Source organism: Mustela lutreola, chromosome 3 (genome assembly GCF_030435805.1).
Source record: "Mustela lutreola isolate mMusLut2 chromosome 3, mMusLut2.pri, whole genome shotgun sequence".
NCBI lineage: Eukaryota > Metazoa > Chordata > Mammalia > Carnivora > Mustelidae > Mustela > Mustela lutreola.
The window spans coordinates 143,904,295-143,930,971 of record NC_081292.1 but is presented as its reverse complement, the minus strand read 5'-3'; the positions used below and the strand labels follow the sequence as shown (position 1 = coordinate 143,930,971).

The 26,677-nt window shown below is 38.6% G+C and overlaps 1 protein-coding gene across 7 annotated transcripts in view; it reads right to left on the bottom strand.

Moving 5' to 3' along the window:
• Positions 1 to 26,677, bottom strand: part of METTL8 (methyltransferase 8, tRNA N3-cytidine) — an 85,742-nt gene that overhangs the window by 53,334 nt on the left and 5,731 nt on the right. Inside the window, exon 1 of one of the 7 annotated variants that reach the window (XM_059167054.1) lies at positions 21,270 to 21,390. The exons of the other annotated variants lie outside the window; for them this stretch is intronic. The gene's annotated coding sequence lies outside the window, so the exon portion shown is untranslated. Of the gene's footprint in view, positions 1 to 21,269; positions 21,391 to 26,677 lie in introns of those variants that run through there. 7 annotated transcript variants of the gene reach the window in all.

The following is a 26,677-nucleotide window of genomic DNA, read 5'->3' as shown; positions in this document are numbered from 1 at the left end:
TATGTGTATATATATATATATATATATTTAACATATAATGTATTATTATTAGCCCCAGGGGTTCAAGTCTGTGAATCGTCAGGCTTACACACTTCACAGCACTCACCACAGCACATATCCTCTCCAATGTCCATAACCCAACCACCTTCCCCCTACCCCCTTACTCCCTGCAAACCTCTGTTTTGTGAGATTAAGAGTCTCTTATGGTTTGTCTCCCTCCCAATCCCATCTTGTTTCTTTTTTTTTCTACATGTATTATCTTAAAAAAAATATATATTTTATTTATTTATTTGACAGAAAGAGAGAGCACAAGCAGGGAGAATTGCAGGCAGAGGAAGAGGGAGAAGCAGGTTCCTGCCTAGCAGAGCGCCCGACGTGGGACTCAGTCCCAGGACCCTGGGATCATAACCTGAGCTGAAGGCAACTGCTAAACTGACTGAGCCACCCAGGCACCCCTACATGTATTATCTTATTTAACCTCTATTTTCCTATCAAGGGGTACTGCTTTTATACTCACATTATGGAGGAAAAGTCCATACAGGATGACATAAAAGAACATGTTTAAGGTCACCCAATCCATAACTGATGACACTTCAATTTGAACCCAGTCAGTCTAACTGGAGAGTCCAGACTCTGTTTCCTTATTCTGTTTTTTTACATCTTTGCTATTCACATACATACAGTTCACCCATTTGCTTTCTACTTTTGTACACCATACATGCTAGAAGGATCACAGCACTGATTCTCCAGTCTTTTTTTTTTTTTTTTAAGATTTTATTTATTTATTTGACAGAGATCACAAGTGGGCAGAGAGGCAGGCAGAGAGAGGAAGGGAAGCAGGCTCTCCGCTGAGCAGAGAGCCCGATGCGGGACTCGATCCCAGGACCCTGAGATCATGACCTGAGCCGAAGGCAGCGGCTTAACCCACTGAGCCACCTAGGCACCCTGATTCTCCAGTCTTTACTGAAGTTGTTAATTTGTTGTAACTAATTTAAGGAGACCCAGAATTCCTTCTCCCTCCTTACCCCCTTCATCTTTTGCAGTTCCGTTTCTTCTCTTGGGCCTTAATTAAATAGGAAGCAATGCCAATGGGAGACACTAGTGCCCAGATTTAGGAAAGCATAGTTATTCTTTTTCCAGTATTCCAAACTCAAGATACAGACAAAGCGCTGTTGCATCACCTAAATAATGGAACATTTGAATACTGGTCTTCTACTTTTACACAGCTGAGGAGTAGAGGCAAAGAAGGACTTACTTCTTTCTATCTAAGCTTGATCCTATAACTGCCTTTTTACATCTCAATACTGCTAGAAGAGCACCAAAGAACTAGAGCAAACAGTACTGCTGTTTGTGTGAGTCTATAACAATTATCCTTGGAGCAGTCAGCTGGCTCTGAGCAAAGACTATTTGTTAGGCTCCCCAAGAATGATTCCCAGTTGTCTCAGCTCAGTGAAATCTCAGGGAAAGAAACCACTGTTAATCACACACTAAATGCCTGCCCTCCATTTAAAAGTTAACTCCCCTTTGATGTTTCCTGGGTTCTGAACATCTTTTAAATAAATAAATTAGTGAGACATTTGTATTTTTCTCTTTGTAACTGTTTAGCTTTTCTTCTCAGCTGGGTAGCTGGTACAAAGGTTTCATTCAGAGGAACAAACATCATCTAGATAAAACTGCACTAACATTACCTGAGAGGCTAGCATTAATGAGAGCAAATTAAAGTGCTATTGTTGTACTGTTTTTGGATAGTGAGAGACTACAGGTAAGAAACACTTAAGTATCAACTACACTGCAGTGAAGACTGAAGCTTCAATTAACCCTAGCAATTTTGGAGAACTCCAAGGGTGACCATCTGTGAGGCAAACAGCTCAGAAAACTCATACATCTTGTTTTCATCTTTGTTTGGATGATTATAATTTCAGGGTATAAATAAGGCTATTAGCAAGAACAGAACAACAACAATAATTACAGTAAGTATTTACAGAGCACTTTGATCACACTATGACATCAGTCACTCTGCAGCTTCAAAATGGAAAGCTCATGCTCAGTGTTTGCTCACCATGACCACCCTTAAAGGTGGCCACACCAGGTACTTACTAGAAGCTACTGGGATTCACAAGTTATTTCTTTAATGGATTTCATGTCACTCCATCTCAAAGCTGCCTCAATCCATACCATTCAAATTACTCTGGAAGCTGTTTCCAAAATCATGATGCTGGATCAGAATGAAATCTATTTTAACTCATCCACCCGGCATTTCAAGTTTGCATGCACTGTTTAATTTCTAGAGGCATTAATCAGATTTGGTGGGCTGAGAAAGGGTACTAAGTTACATATATACTTTATGTGCTATCAGTCCTTATAAATTCTAGTAAAAAAATGTACAAGGATGAGATTAATGTAGTTTGTCCCTTAACGAGATTTCTGTTTTCCTGTTCATTACAAAGGTCCCTATCCTACCAGATGGCAGGAGGTACTTGTACCTGTACACAGGGTTTACCCAGCCATGTTTTGGACTAATGTGTCAATAAGGCTGCCCTGTTATAAAATGGAACATTATTTAAAAATTCAAATCATAAATAGTTGTTAGATATAAAAAATCTGAAATACAGTGAATAAAGGTATCCAAATGACTATAACTCCTTAATTTCAAAAGAACATAGAATTTAGGTAGTAGAAGTTATGTTACTAGTTACAACTAGTTACAACTTGCAAAAAAGCAAGGCAAACTTACCATGGGCTGTCAGGAAACATTTTGACTGCAAAAGCATAGGAGGCATGGTACTTAGAAAAGGGGCCAAAGAACAAAAAGTAAAGTTAATAGGAACAATACGATTTCTAAATGAGAAGACAAGCTGAAAGTTTCCAGAGCAATACAGAATTCTCTAAGATTTTAGAGTGGGTGGCCAGAGTATGTTAGATTCCTCAACAGATGAACCTGTAATGGTGAGGTACTCCACACAGTGGGAGCACTGGGATCATTCATTTTTTTCCCTCTTGTCTTGAAGAGACTTCTTGGACTGGTCCTCTGTCAATCCTCAGGTCCTTTAACCAATAGGAAACAGATCCCTGATTTCCTTGCAGTCTTGTGACTACTTGGAGCATCTGTGATTATTCCAACATCTTGTTCTCATTCAAAAGATTAGTCTTCCTAAAAACTCAGCTTTCTAATTTCTCTTGCAGTTAGAGGAGACATGGTACCAAGTTCTGGATGAAAAAAGTCTGCCAAGGGGCTAAATTCTTTCTTTCCTATGGAGGGAAAGGGACCAGAGTATAGCTTCCTGGCACAAACTCACCCTACCTCTTTCCTGAACTTAGATGCAATGCATCTAAGCTCAGGATGCAGTGCACATAGGAGGGAAGTGTTCCTCCTCTGCAGCGTGCAGAGAAGGAAAGGGGTCTGATTCTTTTTTTTTTTTTAAAGATTTTATTTATTTGACAGAGAGAGATGACAAGCAGGCAGAGAGGCAGGCAGAGAGAGAGGAGGAAGCAGGCTCCCTGCTGAGCAGAGAGCCCGATGTGGGGCTCGATCCCAGGACCCTGAGATCATGACCTGAGCCGAAGGCAGCGGCTAACCCACTAAGCCACCCAGGCACCCCAAGGGGTCTGATTCTTGATGGCACCAATGAACAGGTAAACCAATGTGAGTTACCACCTTCCTCTGGACTTCTTTGTAGGTAAGAAAAATCCTTAAATATTTTAACCATGGTTAGATTTTCTGTTATTTTTCATCCAAGAGGATTTCTAACATACAATATATAACACAATAGTGTTAAGTCCTGGGAATCCAGGGACAAATCCATTTGGTTTCCGCCTTCAAGAAACGTACCATCAAGTGAAGCAAAATGAAATGCAAATAGTCCTGACACACATGTGGTAGAGGTGGATATAAGGTACTATCAGAGCACAGAGGAATGAGTGACTGGATATAAGGTACTATCAGAGCACAGAGGAATGAGTGACTGAAGAGTCTATTTGCAGTGGCCAGGGAAAGTTTCCTGGTACAGGCAAAAATCTGTGCTGGGTCTAGAAGAATGAGTGGCAATATTTCAAAGGATAAGGACAAAAACCAGGGTGTCTCAGGCAGAGGGACTGGCACAATTAAAGACAAAGAAGTGTGAAAGCACATGCTAAATTCAGGAAATAAAAAGTAATTGGGAAAAAGATACTAATTAAAGTAAATTTGAAAATGAGTTGGGGTCTTTAAAGGCAAGAAGAAGTATAATAAGCATATATTCCAGTTGAAAGGAGGTTAACAATTCTGAAACCACTATAAAATAGATAGTAGATGGTGGGAACGGACCAAGTTTCTCACTGGGAATCAAAGGTTACAAACAAATGGAGGGAGAAGGTTGAAATGATCCATATAGTAATAGATTAGAATTGGAATCATCAGTATGAACTCATGTTTAACTTAATATAAATACAGATATTATATGTAGAAATATTTGTAGATATGTATATACACAAGTTAGTACACAAACATATAGTTCCCTACTCCGCGGGCTGATAAGGCCTAGAAGCTACCACATCCCAGTAGCAACAAGCCCAGGAAGCACCCAGATCTTGGTTTCTTTCTTTCTTTCTTTCTTTTTTTTTTTAAAGAACAAAGTTTAAGATTTTTTTTTTTTAATTTATTTGATAGAGATCACAAGTAGGCAGAGAGGCAGGCAGAGAAAGGAAGGGAAGCAGATTCCCTGCGGAGCAGAGAGCCCGATGCGGGGCTCAATCTCAGGACCCTGGAATCATGACCTGAGCCGAAGGCAGATGCTTAACCTACTGAGCCACCCAGGAGTCCCATATCTTGGTTTCTAATACCATTCTCTAACAAAAGGAACTAGGGCTCCTTGGAGAAATGCTAGCTAGGCCTAAGGCAGGGAATATACAAGATGAGCCTGAAGCATCTTTTAGTCCCAGAAAGTAAGGAAGTAATCAAAAAGAAAACAATACAAACAAAATTCAAAACCCCACAATGACAGAGGTACGTCAAAGGGACATGTGAGCCAACTGAAAGAGCTCCTAATGGCCAAAGTTGAAACACTTTGAGCAACAAAATAGTTTTGGGTTATGATCCCCAAAATAAAGTATCTGTATGTCCATATGGATATAAATGATTGATTGAATAAATAATAAGTGCAGGAAATAATAAGTGCAGACAATCTCCCAGGCAGAAGAATTCCAAATAATTTATGTAGATACTCTATCCTCAAGGAGGTGGACCATAACTTCTCATTCCTTAAGTGTGCGCTACACATAGTGACTTCCTTCTAAAGAGTACAGTAGGAAAGAGGGGAAACTTAACTCTGCCCTGGAGAAACTTGATCAACACTACTCAGTCAGGTAATCAAAGTTAACATCAATAGTGGATGTCATGTTGACAGCATGTACTCTTGATAGGATATAATGAGAATGGCACTTTGCCTCTGTGTTCTTCTTCCTCCCCCAAATCCATAACCCCAGTCTAATCATAAGAAAAACATCAGACAAACCCCAATTTAGGATCATTCTATAAAATACCGAACAGTATTCCTCAAAACTGTCAAGGTCATCAAAAAGCAATTTAATCTGAGAAACTGTAAGGGCCAAGAGGAACTTAAGGAGACATGATGACTAAAATGCAATGTGGTGTTGCAATGGGTGGTGCAGTCAACTGAGTGTCCTTTGTCTCGGGTTGTGATCTCAGGGTTCTGGGATTGAGCACCCTCCCCTCAATCAGGCTCTGTGCTCCGTGCTCCAAGTCTGCTTGGGATACTCTCTCCCTTTCCCTCTGCCCCTTCCTTCTATGCTCATGCTCTCTTTCCCTCTCTCTCTCTCAAATAAATAAGTCTTCCAAAAAAAAAAAAAATGCAATGTGGTGTCCTTAGAGCCTAGAACAGAAAAAGGATATGTGAAAACTAAGGAAATCTGAGTAAACTATGTATTTTAGTGAACAGATAACAGAAATATATCAATATTGGTTCATTAACTGTGACCATACTAATGTAAGATGTTAATAGTTGGGGAAACTCAGTATGGAGTATATGGTAGTTATACAAATTTCACAATTTTTCTGTAAAGCTAAAACTGTTCTAAAATTAAAAGCTTATATTAGAAAATTAACTTTGGGGGGCGCCTGGGTGGCTCAGTGGGTTAAAGCCTCTGCCTTCAGCTCAGGTCATGATCCCAGGGTCCTGGGATCGAGCCCCATATCAGCCTCTCTGCTCAGCAGGGAGCTTGCTTCCTCCTCTCTCTCTGCCTGCCTCTCTGCCTGCTTGTGATCTCTCTCTGTCAAGTAAATAAATAAAATCTTAAAAAAAAAATTAACTTTGTATTCTTACAGCTTATGATGTGAGGGGCAGGTGAGCATGGGGATGGGGAGGTATTTATAAGGTTGGGAATTTATGCCAGAGCCAGATAATAAGGAGTCTTTATACCAGACTAGGGAGTCTGGCTGTCTTTCTTTTCCTCCCTCTCTCCCTTCCACCCTCCTTCCCTCCCTTCCTTCTTTCCTCTTTCTCTTTCTTTCTCTCTCTCTCTTTTAAGATTTATTTATTTACTTGAGAGACAGATTGAGAGAGCCCATGGGAGGGAACAGCAGAGGATGAGGAAGAGAGGGACAGAGTCTCAAGCAGACTCCATGGTGAGCATAGGGCCTGAGCTGGGGCTCGATCCCGCGACTCTGAGATCATGACCCCAGCCAAAACTAAGAGTCAGAAGCTCAACTGACTATACTACTCAGGCACCCCTAGGCAGTTTCTGTAGGCACTGACAACAACTGATGAGTTTTAAACAGGTGAGCCATATGATTAGATCTGTATTTTATAAAGATTGTTATGATTGTTTTATACTACAAAACATGCGGTCCTATACCAGACTAGTGAAAATCAAAGCTCTGGGACTGTGCATGTACAGCTTTTTAAATCTTCATGTGATCCTGGTGCACATCAATGACTGAGAAACACTCCTATATAGAATTAATTAAAGGAGGGTGCCAAATAACAAGAATCTGTCAGAAATCATGGGAACTAGAGAAGACAAAATGATACAGAAGGAGTTAAGTCAAGACACACTTCAGAAGCAGAATCAATAAGATCTTTTGAAATGATCAGACATGGAAGTAGGATGAAGCCAAATACGTAGGATGAAGCTGCATATTTGGATATGGAACAAGATCTCTAGCTTTGGTAGCGGGGTAGAGGATGAGACTAATCAAGACAGAGTTCAGAAAAAAGGTAGGTAATGGTGGGATGGTGGTAGGGAAAAGAAGACAGTAAGTTCATTTTGCACATGACAAGTGTTAAGGATCCCACAGTATATTTATGTGGATATTTCCAACAGACAGTTGGAGATGAATTTACGTAACTGGCAGGCACTGGTAGAGATGTCGATTTGGGAGGCAAGTCACTGGTTTACAGGTGGTAGATGAAGTCATGATGAACTGATAGAGAAAGAAAATGAGACTGATGGAACTCATGGTAACACAAAACTTAGGAGACAGGTAGAGGAAGAGGAGCCAGCTTATGTGATCAATATTAAAGAATATTAAAAAAGAGAAATTAAAAATAAATAATCGGTTTTGACCTTTATCAAAATGTTTTAAACCTGGCTGTGCCAGGGGCGCCTGGGTGGCTCAGTGGGTTAAGCCTCTGCCTTCGGCTCAGGTCATGATCTCAGGGTACTGGGATCGAGCCCCACACAGGGCTCTCTGCTTGGAGGGGAGCCTGCCTCCCCCCCTCTCTGTCTGCCTCTCTGCCTACTTGTGATCTCTCTGTCAAATAAATAAACAAAATCTTTAAAACAACAACAACAACCCTAAAGATACAAACGTAGTTATCCAAAGGGGCACGTGCACCCGAATGTTTATAGCAGCAATGTCCACAATAGCCAAACTATGGAAAGAACCTAGATGTCCATCAACAGATGAATGGATAAAGATGTGGTATATATACACAATGGAATACCATGCAGCCATTAAAAGAAATGAAATCTTGCCATTTGCGACAACATGGATGGATACTAGACATGGATGGACAACATGGATACTAGAGCGTATCATGCTTGGCGAAATAAGTCAGGCAGAGAAAGACAACTATCATATGATCTCCCTGATATGAGGAAGTGGTGATGCAACATGGAGGCTTAAGTGGGTAGGAGAAGAATCAATGAAACAAGATGGGATTGGGAGGGAGACAAGCCATAAGTGACTCTTAATCTCACAAAACAAACTGAGGGTTGCTGGGGAGAGGGGTTGGGAGAAGGAGGGTGGGGTTATGGACATTGGGGAGGGTATGTGCTTTGGTGAGTGCTGTGAAGTGTGTAAACCTGGCGATTCACAGACCTGTACCCCTGGGGATAAAAATATATGTTTACAAAAATAAAAAATTTAAAAACAACAACAACAAAAACCCTGCTGTGCCAGCAGAAGGCAGAGTTGAGGAATAAGTAGGTAAATGGGGTAGTGTAGGGAAGGTAGTAAATGTAGATAACTATCACAGGCAGTAGAAAGGAAAAGAGAGAAGCTGGAGCACATCTTGAGGTGTTGCCTAATCAAAGAAGAGTATTTGTTAAGTTGCAAAGATCTTAAAGCATCTTTGTAGAATAAGAGAAAATCCAATGTTGAAAAATATAATGAAAATAATGGAAGCGGTGCCTGGGTGGCTCAGTGGGTTAAGCCTCTGCCTTCAGTTCAGGTCATGATCTCAAGGTCTTGGGATTAAGCCGCATTGGGCTCTCTGCTCAGCAGAGAGCCTGCTTCCTCCTCTCTCTCTCTCTGCCTGCCTCTCTGCCTACTTGTGATCGGTGTCAAATAAATAAATAAATAAAATCTAAAAAAAAAAAAAAAGGAAAGAGATAAATTGTTGACAAGCTTTAAGAAGTGGGAGGAAGGGGGGCACCTGAATGGCTCAGTGGGTTAAACCTCTGCCTTCGGTTCAGGTCATGATCCCAGGGTCCTGGGATCGAGCCCCACATCAGGCTCTCTGCTCAGCAGGGGGCCTACTTCCCCATCTCTTTCTTTCCCTGCTTCTCTGCCTACTTGAGATCTCTCTCTGTCAATAAATAAATAAAATCTTAAAAAAAAAAAAAAAGAAGTGGGAGGAAGGGAAGGGACACCAAAAATGTGTCAGTCACATAAGGTGTCTAGAACAATTTCATTCTCTCACGAGTGAGAACAGGTACGTTTGTAGTGGAAGTCCTTTCCCAATGTTATAATCCTTGTGTAAAGAGACTGCACGGTAGGGAACTTGAGGGAGGAACAGAGAAAAAAAATGGAAAAGAAAACTAACAACATTTGAGTAAAGGAATGTTAACAGCTAACTGGCCCAACTGAAGTTGCAACTCAAATTAGCAACCACTTACTGGTTGCCTCCTGACCACTCACTCTCCATTAATAGCTCATGGATTTGAGATCTTTGAGTCTGTAGAGACACGGAGACATGACCAAAACCAGAATTTATTTTCTCACAGTACTGGTATCAAAGTTGGTTTCTGGTGAGGTATCACTTGCTGGCTTGTAGACAGCTGCATCCTCACATGGCCTTCCCTCTTGCATGCTGTAGACAGAGAAAATCTCTCTGGTATCTTGTTCTTTCTTGTAAGGACACAATTTTATTGGATTAGGGGCCCATCATTATGACCTCACTTAACTTTTATTACCTTCATAAAGGCCCTATCTCCAATAACAGTCATTCTGGGGGCTGGGGTTTTGGTATGAATTGGGGTGGGGGTGGGTCACAGTTTAGTACGCAACAAAAGCCATCTTAGAGACTTGAGTGGCCAGGTCTCACAATGGTACAACTTTAGGATGAAACTAACTTTGAGGAAAGAAAACTGGAAAGATAAAAGGAAGTTCAGTGCCATTGTTAAGCAGCTGGGTTATGTTTTATTTGAAGCCCAACCCACCTCTGGCTTTTTCAGTTATTAAGCCAATACATTCCCTCAATTATTTAAGCCAATCTGAGTTTTCTATTATCTGCAACTAGAAGTAACCTGACAGACCCGTTACATGATTTCCTCTACCATCTGGCAGTCTGGGGGCAATATATTTGTTTTTATCTGTATTAGGCCTGTCCAGGCTGGTAGTACAAAAAGTAGTGGTGATTTAAGATGGTGGAACTGAGGGAGAATATAAATGATGACCATAAAGTAAGCCCAAAATGACCAGAAATGAAAAATAAAGAGGACAGAGGAAAAGGAGGGAGGAGAGCGAGATGTAGCTGATGGACATGATGTGGCTTAAGTCTGGGGTAAATAGAAATAAGGGGAAAGGAGGGGGCGCCTGGCTGGCTCAGCCAGTGGAGCATACAACTCTTGCTCTCAAGACTGTAAATCAGAGCACCATGATGGATGTGCAGATTACTTAAAAATAAAATCTAAAAAAAGAAAAGAAAAGAAATAAGGGGAAGAGAAGAGAAATAGAACCTACTGGTTAGTAATTAGGCCTTCTGAGTTGGATAACCCATGTCACCTAGTAACAAAAACTGTGACACTGTAACAATGAGAAGGAAATCCTGCTTGGAATGAGAAGCTCTTAAGTGTGGCTAGAAAGAACCACAAGTTTATAAACACCTATGAAATAAAAACACTTTAGAGTAGACAAAAGCTAAAACATGGACTGCCATTCACCACCTCATTTTAACCTTCTTAAGGTCATTATAATAGATTTCCATTCCTTGCTCTTCAGTAACAAACACATCTATTAAAACAGGGTTTGGGGCGGGGCACCTGGGTGGCTCAGTGGGTTAAGCCGCTGCCTTCGGCTCAGGTCATGATCTCAGAGTCCTGGGATAGAGCACCACGTCGGGCTCTCTGCTCAGCAGGGAGCCTGCTTCCTCCTCTCTCTCTGCCTGCCTCTCTGCCTGCTTGTGATCTCTGTCTGTCAAATAAATAAATAAATAAAAATTATTTAAAAAAAAAAAAAAAACAGGGTTTGGGGTGCCTGGCTGGCTCAGTCAGTAGAGCATACAACTCATGATCTTGGGGTTGTAAGTTAGAGGCCCTTGCTGGGTGTAGAGATTATTTAAAAACAAAAAAAACAAAAAAAAAACCAAAAAGACCCCACACACATTTAAAAACAAAAGAACAAACAGGGTTTGTCAAACTCAGGTCCTACTGACAATTTTTTTTCTGACAATTTATTAAAATCATGTTTATATTATGATAATGATCTAAAAATAAAATCAAAAGGAGCAAATGTATCACTGCTACTTGATTTCAGCACCTATGTCTGCATTTATGATCTTGTTGGCAACAAGCAGCACAGCTATATAATATGGAGATGATGCATCTGAATATACTGTCAAAGATTCTGCAGTATTTCAAACTGAGAAAAGTGGTGAGGGAATTGAGAAGACACATAGCGCACAATAGTAAAGATAGGCTAAAGTCAAAAGAACCTGTGTGGTGGAGGTCAGTACCTTGTTAATAATGAGAGCTACAACTGGGTTATGGTAACACATCAGCAGTCACATTATGGTGGAAATTTGAATTTTATTGGCTTTGTGATTATATCTGTACTTTTCTTTAAAGATTTCATTTACTTATTTGTCAGAGAGAGAGAGCCCAAGCAGGGGGAGCAGAAGGCAGAAGGAAAGGGAGAAGCAGACTCCCCACTGAACAAGGAGCTGGATGTGGGGCTCTATCCCTGGACCCTGGGATCATGACCTGAGCTGAGGAAAGGTGGACAGTTGCTTAAGTGACTGAGCCACCCAAAAGTCCCTCATTTGTCCTTTGATTTTATACTTGAACAAGAGCTTATATACTTTATACTTGAACACGGAGCTTATACCTAGATTTGTGTAACAATACGTCAATTTAAGTCAACCCAGGGGCCTAAGAATTTTTTTTTCTTTTTAATGGAGGTGTATACATTTTTCAATATTAAGAAATACTATATTAGGAGATTCTGTTCCAGAGAATTCTCCTCTTATTTCTCCTTAATAGCTGAAATACCCCCAAAGTAGGGTAGAATCACCTCAAGTCTTCTCGGAAATCAATTTCAGGTGAAGAGGCAAAGGTTTTGGACTAAGTTGAATCCAGGCTCTGCGACTTGCTACCACACAACCTATGATATGATATTTAACTTTGTTAATGTCAATTTCCTCAAAATGTGGCTAATAAGATTATTTGAAGATTTAGGAAGGTCAGAGAAGGTGATCTATGTAACACATATATGTGACATACTGCTGGGCACACAGTAAGTGTTCAATAAACTTTAGCTGATATTATTGTTTTTATCATTAGTCTGGTTCATCTTACAACTTCCACAGGGCTTCAAGGACACCAAAGCACCAAGCTTAGCTTGTGCTGCTTAGCTTAAACAGACTTAAAGTAGTCCCAGCTTCCCAAGAAGGTAAAAAAACTAATTTACCAGTGAAGTAGGGAAGTAAAGTAGAAAGTGCTGAACCAAGTATATAAGAAGCCTCAAATTCAAGTCCTGGTCCAACCCTCTATTATCATGACTTTTAGAAAAGTCACTTACTTTGCCTGAACTTATTGGCTCATTTGTAAAATGCAGATAATTCTTAAGTTACAAAGTTCTTGCACAGAACACTATAAACTACATAGTACTTCACAAATGTAAAGTCAAGTTACTATTTGGTGAATTCCAGAAACATTTCTAAATGGCACCCCTTAAAGCCTGAAAAGGAAAAAAATGTATCACACAAAAAATTCCCACCTCCCACTGCTAAGCAATCAGGTTTTGAGGTGGGGAATGAAGACAACAAGCCAAACTGAAAGTAACAGTCAAGCCTTTACTTACTGCAACAGGGCAAACAAGAGGCAAAGAGAAGCACCAGCTCTGAGTGTTATGTTTTTCCCTGTGGAACGGCACTGGGTGAGGATCACGTAGATGCAGCACTGATGGGGGAAACTGTCTCCTGTCTTTCCATAGATCCATGGGCTAGAAGGGGGTTGGTGGTGGGGGTAGAAGAGCAAGGAGTGGAATGGTACTGAGCCAAAGTGGAGAAAGTATCTCAGCAGCAGTCCCCATTATTGAGCATGACTGCCCAGGGGAGCCTTGACTACAATCCCCCCAGAAAACTGCAATGCACTGGCGGTGAAAATGGCAGCTTCCTCCTGTTAGGCCTTCCAGGAAAAGTCTTGTAATTGCCTGTAGTCAGGTCTGAAATACCATGCATAGGATTCTGACCTACAGCCGGACTCTTCACCCAGAGAAATAAAAAAATATGAACATTCCCTTCCTAATAAGCCTTACTGCAAGAAATTATATAAACTAAAAAAAAAAATCAGTAAATTTAAGAATGATTTTCTGAAGTCCATGAATAATAATGCCATAGCAAGTTGCTTAAAAATAATTGAGAATATTATATTCTTTTTTTTTAAAGACTTTAAAGTAATCTCTACATCTAACATGGGGCTTGAACTCACAACCCTGAGATCAAGAGTTGCATGCTCTACTGACTGAGCCAGACAGGCATCACAAGAGAGTATTATATTCTTAACCTTCAAGAATCACATCATGTAAAGAAACCTCAGTAATCTTCAACCTAAAAGGTCTTATTTCTTTTTTTTTTTTTTAAGATTTTATTTATTTATTTGACAGACAGAGATCACAAGTAGGGAGAGAGGCAGGCAGAGAGAGAGGGAAGCAGGCTCCCTGCTGAGCAGAGAGCCCAATGTGGGACTCGATCCCAGGACCCTGAGATCATGACCCGAGCCGAAGGCAGCGGCTCAATCCACTGAGCCACCCAGGCGCCCTAAAAGGTCTTATTTCTAACATCATCTGTAACTCAACTGCTAAGAGCCCAGCACCACATTTTCTATAGAGACATTTAAAATGGTGATTAAGATACAAGGTTAGCCCACACATGCTTTTTAAATCCATAATGTGGTTGAAAAGAAATTTGTTTATTTTAAATGATCTTAGAAGACTGGCAAATTCCATTTTCCCAACAGTTGAAACACTGCCAATCCATACTGCCTGGGGCAACATGAATCTTATTTAATATAAAAACAGTATGATTAAATGATGATTCTTTTAAAACAACAACAACAAAACCACATAAAACCTGTCAGCCATTTCTTTGCCACCTGGTAACACTAAGCATGTCTAAAAAGTGATGCTATTTAAGAAGTAAACCTGTGCATCAAAATAAGTGTTGACCCTTCAAGTAAGTCACTTTGAGGGATTACTACTTATTAAAGTAATAAACATCTCTGAAATTCCATTTTCAGAAAATATCCTTCTAGCAAGCTTACTGATTCTTTTTAATTTTTATTTTTTTAAATTTAAACTCAATTAGCCAACATATAGTGCATCATTAATTTCAGAGGTAGAGTTCAGCAATTCCTCAGTTGCATGTAACACCCCGTGCTCATCACATCACATACCCTCCTTAATGCCTGTCACTCAGTTACCCCATCCCCCAACTCCCCTCCCCTCCAGCAACCCTCATTTTGTTTCCTATGATTAAGAGTCTCTTATGGTTTGTCTCCCTCTCTGATTTCTTCCCATTACGTTTTCCCTCCCTTCCCCTATGATCCTCTGTGTTGTTTCTTCTATTCCTCATATGAGTGGAACCAGATGATTACCGTCTTTCTCTGATTGGAGCTTATTGATTCTTTTTCATACCCTTAGTGGTGTCAAACCCTTTGCTTTAGGATAATACCTTTTTTTTTTTTTTGAGTCAGTTGTTGTGGGGTTTTTTTGCCAGAAAAATATAGACTCCCAATATAACCAGCTTGGAAAGATCATGCTCATTGAGATATAGTTTCTGGTATGTTCTGTTTCTTTAAGCAGAACCTCATACCTCATAAATCACACAGTACACATTGTACTACCACAAATGATAGTGTCCTTTGTGCTTACTGTTTTTTAAGAAGCCAAAACTATCTGGAAATAAGAGCTGAATTTTTTTTGTAAGTTTTTTTTTTTTAACAAATATCAATAGCAAAAATAGAGAATATATAGGAAAAAAGATTCCTCTTATGACTGCAATAAAAGTAATATGAAATACGAAGGAATAAACTTAGCCAGAAATATACAGGACTGATAGGAAGAAAGCTATACAGCTCTACAGAGGGACGTGGAAGATAATTTTAATAAATAGGAAGACAATATATGGGTTTTTGAAGCTGAAGATTCAGTATTGTAAAAATGCAAATTCTCAACAAAACCATCCATAAAATTAGAGAAATGCCACTCAAAATTCCAAAAAATGTTTTTGAGGATCTTGAACAAATAATTTAAAAGTTCATCTGGAAGAATAAATGTGTAGGAAGTGCCAGGAAAATACTGGAAGGGAAACAGTGATGCTACTTGTGGTAGGATTGGGTTAAGGGGGGTAGAGAAGAGCTTACCCTTCCAGACATTATAATACACTATAAAGCAAGTATATCTTCTGTCTACAGTGCCAGGTTATACAGTCAATGCAGTGAAACAGGATAGATAGTCCACAAACTAGGGTAAAATGTATGGAAGAATTCTTGTAATAAAGCTAGTATTTCAAAGCAGTGGTTAAAGGTGGACTAATAAAAAAAGTATATTAAGAAAATGCACTACCAGGGAGCCTGGCTGGCTCAGTCAGGAGAGCATATGACTCTAGATCTTGGGGTTGTGGGTTTGAGCCCCACCTTACACTAGAACTAGGAAGGAAGGAAGGAAGGAAGAAAGGAAGGGAGGGAGGGAGGGAGGAAGGGAAAAAAGAATGGAAAGAAGTAAAGGGGCACCTGGCTGGCTCAGTCAGTGGAACATGGGACTATTGATCTTGGGGTTGTAGGTTTGAGTCCCATTTTGGGTGTAGAGATTACTTAAAAAAAAAAAATCTTAAAAAAAAAAAGAAAGAAAGAAAAAGGCTACCTATTTTGGAAAGAATAAAGTTATATGCCTATGTTATACCTAACACCAAAATAAATTCCAGGTAAGTTTAAGTTTTTAATGTAAAAAATACTCAATAGGCCTAAAAATATACAGGTGAATACTTACTTAAAAGTGGGAGTAGAAAAGACTCTTTTAAACATGATACTAAAGCTATAAAGTAAAAAAGGAAAGAAAAAGACTAATAGATTGCTTAAAAGATGTATGGGAGGATATGCTATAGAAGACTCTGGTGGAGATACTTGCAAAACACTACAATGTATTACTAATATGTAAGGAATGCTTTAAAAATACTAAGGAATGTTAGGAAGTATTTAGAAATGACCTCAGTACAAAATACACCAATGCCACCAATAAACATTCACAAAAGAAATGCAAATGGCCACCAGACACTAAAAAATATTCATCACGCTAACAAAAAATGTTTTGGGGGATGCTTCCAATGGCAAGTAACAGAAGACCCTATCCAAACTGGCTTAAATAATTTGAGAATAATATCTCTCATAACTAGAAGTCCAGAGGTTGGGTAAGCTCTAGGTGTGGTTTCATCTTTAGTTCTATAATGTCAGCAAGGACCTAGGTTCTTGTCATTTCTCTATCCTGCTCTTAACAGGATTACTTTCCTCCCTAAGGCTGGTTTCCTTTGCCACAAAATGGCTGCAGCAATTCCAGGTATCACAACTAATATGGTAATATCCAGAGGAAGAAAAGGACCATTTCTTCCTTATATCTTTGTAGGAATGGGGAAATTTTCTCACAAGCTCCTCAACACATTTACTCTCAGATTTCACTGGCCAGAAATTGAGGGCACAAACTATTGCTACATCAGTTTCTGGTTAGAGAATGGGTTTCTACAATTACCTTAGAGGTTCTGAGAGTGTGATCTGAGGATTCCTAGAGGTCCAAAACACTTTAAGGGGGTCTTCAAGAGGTCAGAATTATTTTCATAATAATGTCAACATATTATATATATTTTTTTACAGTGGTGGCAGTTGCACTATGGTGCTCAGGCAATGGCGGATAAAGCTGCTGGCATCTTCATTTGAATCAAGGCAGTTGCACCAAACTATACTGCAGGTGACTATTTTCTTCACCAACCATGCAATGACAGGAGGGAAAAAAAAAAAGCCAGTTTCACTTAAGCATTTCTTTGACGAAGCAATAAAAATTGTATTCATGGAACACCATTTTTACTTTGGCATTTTCTCAAAAACAAAATAAGCCTGTCAGGAAAACAACTGACACCACTTGTTGCCATTAATAAAATTCAAGCTTTTAAGCAAAAAATTAGAATTCTAGAAAACTTGTGCCTACCACAGTGAGCTTAACAGCTTTCTGACACTTAAACACTGTTCCGATGAGAAAAAGGTATTTTTGATACGGTATAATGAAATGTGTCAACTGCATAGCTCAGTGAACCAATATATTCCAGATGAGACACATGATATCACAAAATCATGCCTGGGTAAAAGATCTATTCAAAGTGCAAGACAGTCAAAGGATTTTAATGTAACAGAATATGAAAAGTTCACTGACATGGTTTCAAATGTTATATTGTAATTAACCTTTACAAAACTACTGCCTATTGGAATTTAGTATAGTATCAAAGAATATTCTCATTCATCCTAAGAGACCTTTCAAGTACTCCTCCTCTTTCTAACTACTTACATTGTTTTAAATTTTATTTTTTAAAGTTCTTACTTATTTGAGAGAGAGCGAGAGTGAAAGGGCATGAGCAAGGGGAAGGGGCAAAGGGACAGGAAAAAACAGATTCCCTGCTGAGCAGGGAGCATGATGCAGGACTCGATTCCAAGACCCTGGCATCATGACCTGAGCCAAAGGCAGACGCTAAACTGACTGAGCCACCCAGGCATCCCTAAGCACTTACATTTCTGCATGAGATCAGATTTTCTTCATGCATATAAACCAGAACAATATATCATAAACAACTCAATGAAGAAACAAGCCTAAGAATCCAGTGAAAGAGGTAGGAGGATTAAGAGGTGCAAACTTGTAGTCATAAAATAAGTTGCAGAGACAAAAAGTACAGCACAAGAGATATAGTCAATAATACCATAATAACATTGCATGGTGACAGACAGTGACTACACTTATCAAAGTAAGCACCGAGTAATGTGTAGAATTGTTAAATCAGTATCTTGTACACCTGAAACTAATAAAACATTCTATGTTAAACATACTTTAAAAAAAATAAGAAAGGAAATGAATCCAGTCATCTTCTCTTAGGCCAAATATTGAGGAGATTTTCAAAAATGTAAAACTATGCCACTCTTCTCATTAATTTTTTTTCTTTTGGAAAAGGATTTTGAAAAAAAAAAGAGAGTTGGAAAAAGAAAAAAGACTAAAAAAATACTTTTAATAAAAATGGCATTCATGCTAATATGCAATGGATCTATTATTGTTATTTTTAAATTACTTAATATTTACATTTTTTCTTGGGTTTAATTTCTAATACATTAATATTGACAACTATGATCCATATAAATAAAAGCTCTTGGTATAATTTTTCAGTGTCAAGGAGTCCTGAGATCAAAAAGTTGGAAAACCACTGCCTTAGACTAATTTTTCTGGGGTGACACAGAGGAAGGAAAGTCCATTGATTCTTTTAAAAAAGAATATGATGGGGGCGCCTGGGTGGCTCAGTGGGTTAAGCTGCTGCCTTCGGCTCAAGTCATGATCTCAGGGTCCTGGGATCGAGTCCTGCATTGGGCTCTCTGCTCAGCAGGGAGCCTGCTTCCCTCTCTCTTTCTCTGCCTGCCTCTCTGCCTACTTGTGATTTCTGTCAAATAAATAAATAAAATCTTTAAAAAAAATAAAAAAAATAAAAAATAAATAAAAAAGAATATAATGGCTTACTTAAGTATCTGTCTTACCATTTTGGCAAAGTGAAATGTTGTGATCAGTGATGTGCAAAAACAAGCATCCTCACACATTACTAGGGGAGACTGCACTGAAAGACCCTTCCTGAGGAAAGGTAATACCTATGAAAATTCTTTTTTTTAAGGGGGTAAAGGGGCAGGGGAGAGAAAAAAATCTTAAGCAGGCTCCACACTCAGCACAGAAAAATAAAAATAATAAAAATAAAAATAAAAAAGAATATGATGGCTTACTTAAGTATCTGTCTTACCATTTTGGCAAAGTGAAATGTTGTGATCAGTGATGTGCAAAAACAAGCATCCTCACACATTATTAGGGGAGACTGCACTGAAAGACCTTTCCTGAGGAAAGGCAATACCTATGAAAATTCTTTTTTTTAAGGGGGTAAAGGGGCAGGGGGAGAGAAAAAAATCTTAAGCAGGCTCCACACTCAGCACAGAGCCTCATGCAGGGCTTGATCTCACAACCCTGAGATCATGACCTGAGCCAAAATCAAGAGTCGGACATTTAACCAACTGAGTGATCCCGATGCCCCATATATATGAAAATTCTTAAAGAATAAATTTGATGGAAAATTCAATTTCTAGAAATATATCCTAAGAATATAATCAGAAGAATATAAGGATTTTGTTTTTGTTTTAAAGATTTTATTTATTTATTTGGCAGAGAGAGAGAGCACGAGCAGGCAGACAAGGGAGAGGCAGGGAGAGAAGCAAGCTCCCCGATGAGCAGGGAGACCCATGTGGGGCCTGATCCCAGGACCTTGCAATCACAACCCAAGCCAAAGGCAGATGCCTAACTGAGCCACCTAGGCAGACCAGTATATAAGAATTTGTTACAGCATTGTTGTACATTATCCTGAAAAACTGTAGGCCATTAAATACTCATCTTTAGAAAACTGACTAAAAAAACTGACTAAATTACTATATATCCATTATATATATATATATATATATATATATATATATACACACACACATACATGTATAAGAGAAAAACACATCAAATGAAGAAAAAGGGAATTTGAATTAGGTATGGACTTAGATTTATAATAATGTAGTAGTATTGCCTTATTAATTATAACAAATTGTCATGATAATATAAGATTTTAATAATACAGAAACTATGTTAGGGGGGTGCCTGGTCATGATCTTGGGGTGGTGAGATCAGGCCCCATGATGGACTGCAGGACCCAATCCTATACATTTAAATATACATATAATAATTATATATATTAAAATGATGCTTATAAACCTAAATTTATTGATATGGAAAGAAGTCAATTATTTATTAGGTTGGGGAAAAAATCAGGTACAGAATAGTAGCTATAGTAAGATCTCATTTTTAAAAATTAATATATATAAAAACAAATACACATATGCATAGAAAAAGTCTGGAAGAATTTACAGTTTTCTCTGCTTGAAAGACTCAGGGAGATCCTTCTATTGTTTCAATATGTCCCCAAAATGTTCTTTTCTTTTTCTTTGTAAGTAAACCCAAATAACCTTTATACTCAGGAAACATAAATTTTTTTTTTTAAAGATTTTATTTATTTGACAGAGAGAGATCACAAGTAGGCAGAGAGGCAGGCAGAGAGAGAGAGAGGGGAGAAAGCAGGCTCCCTGTGGAGGCGCCCCAAAAGTTTTTTTTTTTTTTTAAGATTTATTCATTTATTTATTTGACAGAGATCACAAGTAGGCAGAGAGACAGGAAGAGAGAAAAAAGGAAGCAGGCTCCCTGCTGAGCAGAAAGCCCGCTTCGGGGCTTGATCCCAGGACCCCAGGATCATGACCTGAGTGGAAGGCAGAGACTTAACCCACTGAGCCACCCAGGTGCCTCCATAAAAATATTTTTATAATCGCTAAGTATATAAACTCTACACAATATCTATGGGTAGAGGATTCATGCTTGGAAAGGAAGGGGGAAAAAATGGTATGGGCAGTAGTGATAGTAAAACTTGAAAACTGTACATTTTTTTTTTTTAGAGGTCACCCATTTACATGGAGGAAAAGATGCCATGGAATTTGTGAGAGCCTGGTAAAGGGACCCAGGCAGGGTGCTGTGGCCAGTTGGATCCAGGACCCAAACACCCTACGGCCAAAAAAGTTCAGAGAAAGACTAGTTTTAAAAAAACTCCAATTTGGGGCGCCTGGGTGGCTCAGTGGGTTAAGCCGCTGCCTTCGGCTCAGGTCATGATCTCGAGGTCCTGGGATCGAGTCCCGCATCGGGCTCTCTGCTCGGCAGGGAGCCTGCTTCCCTCTCTCTCTCTGCCTGCCTCTCTGACTACTTGTGATCTCTCTCTGTCAAATAAATAAATAAAATCTTTAAAAAACAAAACAAAAAAAAAAAACCTCCAATTTGTTAGACCACATAAGGCCGACAACTGCAGATGCTCTGAAGGTGGGGGCAAAGAACCCTGAAAGGGAAAGCAACTACTGGAAAAGACAAAGAGTAGGAGGAGGACATAGAAGACAACCTATGCTACAATACCAAATTCCAATTACCTAGAAACATCCTATTCACCAGCTACGGTGGGTAAGTACCACATTGTTACCTGATGTTATGGCTGCTCTCTCTTTCCATTTGGTAACTGTTTTTGGTGTGCCAGAACCTTTTCATTTATAGTACTTGTTAATCATCAGACACCAGTCCCGTCTGCCTGGCTCGCCTTTGAGGCCAGCTCCTGGGAAAGCTCGTGCACCCTCTGCTGGTCAGCTTTACTCCAGGACAATAGGGTCTATGTCTTAAGGAGACAAAAATCAGAGGGATATGCTTTTGTGTTCTCTATACAGCTAATTTCGGTGAAGAGTTTGAAGGCTAGTTCCTCAAACTGCTACCTGAAGGAAACAATTCCAGATAAACACAATGCCCTCCTTTGTCACACCAAAGAAAAACATCATAAAAACTGAAGTGCTGTGAGAAAATACACCATCAAAGGCATGTTAAATTCAAATGATTTCATCTTATTGCATAATTAAATAAGTAAAGGTGTACAACACCTAATCTGACTCTAAAGCTTCATTAGAGTCTTAATCTGGTCAAAAGCCTGAGAATGACTAGAACAATAAAATTTGTATAGGCTTTACGATTCACAAAAAGCTCTCATGTTCATTTTCACACCTAATCCTTACAACAGTCCTATAAGGGAGGAAGGCAGGACAAGCATTTTGTTATCACCATTTTACAGATGTGGGACATGAGGTTCAAACAGGTTACATGAATTGCCTTGTTCACACAGCAATAAGACCCCAGAGTCCAAGCAGGATTCCTAACTTCGAATTCTTTGTTTTACGCATTACACTATCACAACTGAGCTGCTGATGTATAAGGAGTTTCCTATCAGTGTTTGTATGTATTTCACGCAGAGAAGTAAAAGGCCTAAAACATGTTTTTATATACATTTTTTAAATAATACAATCCATTTTGTTTCAAATGTCACGAAAATTTTAGATGCTGACCCCTAAATCTGAGGGATTTGTACTGTAGGCAGTACCTTGCCTTAAAAGGGGAGTAGACATTTCCATAGTAAATCTACTGAAAAAACAAATAAAGTTAACTTCAGAATTTATGTATGTGGCATGTCTATGCCCATAAAAAAGTAGATCCTGCCAGGTTTTGTAGCATCTGCATTCACTTGGCCAATACTATTTATACAGCATGAAACTGGGGGTGGCAATCCACCAGTTCTGGCCTTGCTTTCTCTAGAATCTTTATAATCTTAGTAATTTCCCCCTATGAAAAAAGCATTATAGACACTGTACTGTTGGAGTGACCAGCTAAAAATCAGTATGCTAAAGAAGGGAGATTCAGTAAAATTCAGCTATAAACACAGAGCTCCCCCAAATTAAGATCCAAACAAAGTAGTAATGATAAATGGAATCAAACATTTCTTTAGTATCTGCTATATGCCAGGCATTAATTCCAGTGCTTTACATATGATAACTCATTTAGACCTCCAAGAACCCACTTAACAGATAAGGAAATGAGGCACAGAGAAGTTAAATTCTAGTTACTTAGCATACCCAGGCTGGCACAGCTAGCAGGTTGTGAGGCTGATATCTGAACCCAGGCAGGCCGCTGAGTTCCTCTTAACCACTAAACATTATGCTGCATCTATACAGTGGCATCTACCATATTCCTATTGCATTTTTAAAGCAAACTTTTAATTTTAGAACAGTTTTAGATTTACAGAAAAGTTACAGATGGTACAGAGAGCTCCCATATTCTAATATAGTTTCTTTTTCTTTTTTTTTTTTTTTTTTTTTTTTTTTTTTTTTTTTGAGAGAGAGGAAAGCAGGGGTGCACAATTGGGGGTAGGGGAGAGGGAGAGAGAGAATCTTAGGCTCCACATCCAGAGTGCAACCCATTGTGGGGCTTCGATCTCACCACCCTGAGATCATGACAGGATACCCCAATACTACTACATTATTATAAACCTAAGTCCATATTTTATTCAAAATCCCTTTGTTTTCATCTGATGTGTTTTTCTCTCACAGAATTCCATCTGGGGCACCATATTATATTTTGTGATTAGGTCTCCTTAGGCTCCTCTTTGGCTCTAATAGTTTCTCAGAATTTCTTTGTTTTTGAAGAACTTGACAATTTTGAGGAATACTGATCAAGTATCTTGTAGAATGCTCCTCTTTCTCATGACTGGATTGGGGTTTGGGTTTCAGAGAGAAAAAAAACCCCACAGAAGTAAAGTGCCATTCTTATCACATCATTATCAAGGGTATTCATGGTATGAACATGACTTAACATGGGTTGATGTTAATCTTGATCCCTGGCTGTGGAGTGATTGACAAGTTTCTCCACTGTGAAGTTACTTCCTTCCCTCTTTCCACAGTGTATTCTTAGAAGGAAGTCACTACAGGAAGCCCACACTTATGGAGTAGGGAGTTATGTTCCACCTCTTTAAGGGCAGAGTATATACACAAATTATTTGGAATTCTTTTGTGTGAGAGATTTGTTTCTTCTCCCCCACTTACTTATTTAATCGTTTGTTTCTATCAGTATGGACTCATGTTTATTTATTTATTTAGAAAAGATTTTATTTATTTATTTGAACGACAGAGATCACAAGTAGGCAGAGAGGCAGGCAGAGAGATAGGGGGAAGCAGGCTCCCCGCTGAGCAGAGAGCCTAATGTGGGGCTCAATCCCAGGACCCTGGGATCATGAACTGAGCCGAAGGCAGAGGCATTAACCCATGGAGCCACCCAGGCGCCCCATCATGTTTATTTTAAACTGTGGATTATTATCCACCACTACTTTATTTATTGCTCAAACTCTCCCTGTTTCGGCCATGAAGAGCTCTTCCTCCTATAGTTAGCTCCTGTATCTTTCTGACATACTCCCATCATTGTGTTCTGTTTTTGAGCACTTCCTCACTTTCCGGTACTACAAGATATTGCAGGCTCATGTTGTATATTCCTTGACCCAGTCCTAGAATCAGCTAGTTCTCCAAAGAGTACTGGTTCCTTTTTTTGGAGAACAGACCAGGTGCTGGGTGTGCTCCTTGCTACTAGGCTATAGGCCCTCTCAATTGACAAAAGAAGGAAATACATGTAGGTATACTAAACCTTGGTTAAATACATGTCTTTATAAATGTTTCTATATATATCCCTCTCTATCTATAGCAAGCTAGAGTTCATACTTTTAACATCTGGAGTAGAGTGCTTATGTACAGTTCCTATTGCCTTTAGTTTTAGTCATATTTTCAAAGTTACTTAGGTCAGCTTGGCCCCTTTCAGTGAGGTTATTGCATAGATTCTTTTATCAGTCAGCCTTCTATCCAGAACCCTATTTCTCCTTATTTATTTTTAAAATTTTGCTTATGTCAAGATAATTTACTCTTTGTGCTGCAGAGCGCTATGGACTTTAACAAATGCAGTGTCATATATCCACCATTCCAAAACCATGAAATAGTTTCACCACCCTAAAAAAATCCTCTGTGCTACCAAATCAACCCTCTCCCTTCCCTAAACTCTGTTTCAATTACATTTCCCTAACACAGAATGTACTCAACATCATTGCATCTCATCCTTTCCCTTGACAACACGTTCACATTTATAAACCCATATAATTCTCACTTCAATCCCGAGTATTTCCTCCTAGTGGATGGTTGAATGAAACTCCCTGAGAATAAGTAGCTTGGTTAAGATCTCACTAAGTGGTGGTGCTGACACTACAACTTGTGCCTTTTGACTTCTGGTATGACGCTCTTTCTACTACACAACACTGCTGCCTTATTTCCAGCTGGATGGGGGATGGTTATGCAGAGAGACAAGAAGAAGAGCAGACAGAAATGCTGGTAGTGATCATATCTTACATTAATGGAAACTTTTACACTAAAAATACTGACGTGGAATTCTAGTTCTGGTAATTTGGTGAACTGACACCCTGAAAACCCTTCTGTTATAAAATACTCCCAAAGGCAGAGTAAATAGATAAAAAAGTATGTATCTTATTAAAATACACCACTAAGCCAAAAACAAAGAAAAATGCTTGGAGATCAAAAGCTAGCAAAAGTCCAGAAAGCTGAGTGAGAACTGAAGTTACCAGAGGCCCAAATGCCACAATGTATAAAAAAAACATAACACAAAAACTTATCAAAGTAAACTAAACCTTATTTTAACATTAGAAAATATATTTAGGTAATTCACCACATTATCAGATTAAAGGAAAAAATTATATTATTATTACCTTAGCAGATACAGAGAAAGTAGCTGATTAAATTCAACACCATTCATGATTAAAAAATCAAATATACAAGACTTTTAGCACATATGGAATGGAAGAGAATTTCATTAACCTGATAAAGGGTAGTGACCAAAAACTTACAATGTTATCCTAATGGTGAAATATTAGAAACATTGTTTATAAACATGAATAAAACAAGAATGTCCACTATCACTGGTTTTATTCAATACTGCATTCGAGATTCTGGCCAGCAAAGTAAGAAAAATGTAATAAATAAAAGTGTAATAAATTTGAGAAGGAAGCAATGAAAGTGTCACAGTTTCCTGAGGACATGATTATCTATCTACATGGAAAAATCCTCCAAACTTTACAAATGCTTTTTTTTTTTTTAAACAAATGACAATTATTACTACTAAAGATAAAGTCTGGCAAGGTTGCTAAATAAAAGACCAATATACAAAAAGAAAATTTGCATTTTTATGTACTTGCAAAAATATAGTTAGAAAATCTAATTTAAAAATTTACCATTTATAACACTGACCAAAAATATAATGTATTTAGAAGTTTGAAATATGCAATTCCCTCAAGAAAAAAATTATAGAACTTCATTGAAAGACACTACAGATCTAAATAAATGGAGAGACATATGGTCTTCATAAGTAGGACAATTTGATATGGTAAAGATGTTAGTTCTCTTCAAGTTGATATATAGATTTAATGCTATTAACAATCAAAATTTCAATAAGGTTTTTTGTGGAACCAAAACTGATTTTAAAAGGTATATGAAAATGCAAATGGCAAAAAAGAAAATACTCCTGAGAAAAAGGAATAAGGTAGAGGAGTTGTCCTACCAGCTCTCAAGCCTTACTACAAAAGTGGTGGGGTATTAGCCCAGGAATAGAAATAGACCAACAGAACAGAAAATAGGGCCTAGAAACAGACCTAACTATGAATGTAAATTTGATATACAATAGAGTTAGCACTGCAGATTTGTGAAGAAATGAGGGCCCTTCAAAAAAATGGCTCTGGGACAAGTGGTTATTCATGTAGGAAAAAAAAAAAAAAAACTAGAGATAATAAATAGGTGTTTGTTTAAACTGTTAAATTTGTGGTAATTTGTTACAGAGCAATAGAAATACACTCTTTAACATGTATACCAGGAGACAGGTTTAAGAATGTCTACAGCAATACCTTTCTAAGAATAAAAAACTTGAAAGCAACAAAATCCCAGTCAATAGAAAATGGATAAATTATAGTAAATT